Raw genomic sequence first — 3,623 nt, forward strand, 5'->3', positions numbered from 1 at the left:
AGTATAAATCGGCATATCTGCTTAAATATTGATTTGATTTGTTTAGGACAGTAGGAAAAAAAATAACTATAATAAGCCGCAATAAGGATCACGTTAACAAATTGTGATCCGAAGACAAAATTGAACCACTGGCCCATGGGGGGATCGAACCCACGACCATCGCGTTATTAGCACGACGCTCCAACCAACTGAGCTANCTCTGTTACAATCGTACCCTGTTACAATTGACCCCACTCTCCCCTATATAAATTTCTTTTTTTTCAAAAAATGATATTTTAATAAGATATTTGTATTGTGTATAACCAGAGAGAAAAGCTTGTATAAATCAGCATATCTACATAAATATTGATTTGAATTGTTCAAGTCATCAGGAAAAAAAAAAACTTTTATAAACTACAATGACGATTACGGTGACAAATTATGATCAGAAAGCAAAATTGAACCATTTGTCCCATAATCGAACCCACGACCTTCGCGTTTTTAGCACGATGCTCTAGCCAACTGAGACAGTGGGCTGCACCAGGGAAAAGTTGATAAAAATGAAAAAACATAATTTATATGCATAGAAAAGGGAAGAAGAATGCAATCTCTTTGGTTATAATTGAACTTATTAAATAGTGATTCTAAACATATTTGATAAATTTTTACTAGTACGTGTTTTTTTAAACAAAATTTTTAAGTTGATAAATTCTATTCACTTTCTGCTTGTCATGCAAAAGTATTTGAAAAATGTAACGAATTTTACTCGTATCAAATTAAAAATATTAAATCAAATGATCTTATAGTAAAATATCAAAATTGTTTTAAGCGTTTATCTACTTCGACTTCCTTACTTAACATACTTATCGTTTTTCAATTCTCGATCGTACTTAGTTGTTTTGATTGGGCAACTTTTACATAGAATTGAAGTAAATTTTTTTATGACGCCTGGCACGCAACTGGTTCGTAAAAATTTCGAATCTTAAAAATAAAAAAAAATAAAAAATTGGGATGGGGGGTTGTTCAACAACGCTTGGTATGACTCATAGCAGGTACAACGCTAAACTTTTACTCTAAAAAAAAAGATATATCGATCAGTTTAAATTATTTTCAATGAAACTATGAAGTAATCAGAAATTCTAAATATTAATCATACAGAGACTAAATCTGGGAAAATGCATATTTTAAGTGCAAAAAGTGTTAAATAATGAAATTTAATATTTTTCTGATACATATATGTTCTAGGTTCTGTTTTCAAATGACAAATAAAACGAAATTACATATGTTATTTAAATGCAGCTTTATTAACATTCATGTACAGTTTATTGGGATTATGAACACCAATTTACAGTTTATTGAGAGAAAAAATAGAAACATTGTGAACCACTCATATTTCGAGGATGAAGAACACGCTGTTGCGACTGGATGCAATAGAACATTTATGTATTCTGCGTCTTCTTATAGTTGGTTGAAAGTTATAAAAGTTTTTCAAACTACTTTTTGATGTTTCTATGCATTTCAAAATTGAATTTTTTTTTATTTATTAAAATTACAAAACTTTTTTAAAATGAGCTCCTTAAATTATATTTGTAGTCCACTGCAAAGTTTTTACTGAAGTCAAATTTTTAGTAACAACATTTGAACAGTTTTGGTAACAGATATTTTCGCAGCAAAATATAATTGTTTTTTAAATTGTAATTGGCAATTTAAAAAATAAATTATGTATGTATTTCATAAATTTCTGGGGGAAATTTGTACAAAGCCCGGTCTTTAAAATTTCTTTTTTCCCTTTAACAACTCCGTAAGCAAAATTGCTTAAATTTTATTTTGAATATATTTTATTTTTACTGCATCTAGGTTTCATGATTTGGGATAAATACCAGCAGTAGTTGTTTAGTCAAAAATGCTGAATATTTTATCCCCTGTTTTGTACAGCTCTCCTTTTCAACTCATTTAATCGGCAAAAAATTCTGAAAAAAAGTAGAAAGTGAAAGTATGGATTATTTCAATATGGATGGTGTTTTCAGTAGAAATGTAAACAATAACAATCTCGAGCTGTGCCTGCTCTAGTTCCGGTTAGAAAGTCTGCAGCTGCTTACTATATGTTATTCTGCGAGGCGATATTTTCGAACGGATTACTTTGTTTTCAATAAAAGAAATAAATTAGATAATTTCTGAGCTCAAATCTGCCGTATTTCATAAGATATTAATGTTATTATGTAACTGGTGAGTTAGAAGAGAAAATTTGTTTTAGTTATTTAGAGATATATTGTTAAAAAAGGTGACATGGTTGCTGGATTTTGAATAACTCGCTTTTTTTTTGCAGTCTTGATTTAGCCTCTTCCCATAAGTTTATTACTGTTTGTTCTTGTTTGCAAGCTGTGCACCATCTTACCTTAGTGTTAACACTTTTAGCATTGTAAACACAAGTAATAAGTAATCAAATAAATTGTTTGCAAGAATCTCAAAACACAATGATGTCAAATGGCTTTAAAATACAACGGAAGCAGTAACCCGGAAATTTAGGCAGTACCGGGCTTGCAGCGTTCCCTAGTGTAGAAAACACCATCCATAACAATTTTTAGAGAGGGTAGACAATATTGACAGAGAACAATTCAACAGACATGTGGAAAAAATTAAAAAGAAAAAAGTGTACTTAAATTAGAATATTTTTTAAACATTTTAAGAGAAGGAAAAAAAAAACCATAGATAAAGTTTATATTTCCTTTAAAATATTTTGTTAACCTTTTGATCTCTGACGACTTGCTTTCGTTTCTTTAATTGATTCCCGACTAAAGGACTACTTACCGACATAAATAAGTTCACTTGACTGGCGATTCCAGGAAAGAATAAACAAACTTTGCTGTAGTTCATGTTCATCTCTGTTTATCACTAGTCTTGCTCTGTCAACTGTTGATTATCATCAAACTGAATGATCTATTGTTACATGTTACGTAAATCTTCATTTACGATTTAACCATTGAAAAGACGACACCTAGTCTATCTATATCTTTATGTTAAGATACACTAAATTAAAATAGATAATAAACATTTTTAGAGCTATCTGTTCCTATATCTTCTGACTAATTAATAGTTACAACTAATTAATTAGCTCACTCAAAAGTCACTCTTTGAGCCATTTAAACTGGCATTTAGTTCTTGAAAATATTATAATTGGAACAAGAAATGAAAGTTAAAAAAAACTGCCCCATGTACAGCATGCAATAAAAATAATAAATGGACCACCCTGAATATCTTTTGATCTAACGATCTGTTCTTCACGTTCTAAGACTCAATCTTTGGTTTGAGGGGTTGACTTAATATGCTAATTAATTAGAGCAGACAATATTTTAAGTAACAAAATCAGAAACATAAATGTATTTTCTCTGAATAAATATATCTTTTTCAAAGTATTCGGATTTCTGAACACCAATTTATAAGGTTGAGCCGCAATCTGGTAAATATGGCCCCATCAATAATTCAGTCAGGAGAGCTGTCAAATAAGTTTGTCAATTTTATCCTTAATGTAAATTTTACTTTTTGAGTATTTCACTATATCTCAAAATTTTTTAAACTGAATTGAAGCATTTATCACACAATTATAAGATTTATTAATTTACTAAGAAAATTTTATGCAAAAAAAT

The sequence above is a fragment of the Parasteatoda tepidariorum genome, chromosome X1, assembly GCF_043381705.1.
Source record: "Parasteatoda tepidariorum isolate YZ-2023 chromosome X1, CAS_Ptep_4.0, whole genome shotgun sequence".
In the NCBI taxonomy this organism is placed as follows: Eukaryota; Metazoa; Arthropoda; class Arachnida; order Araneae; family Theridiidae; genus Parasteatoda; species Parasteatoda tepidariorum.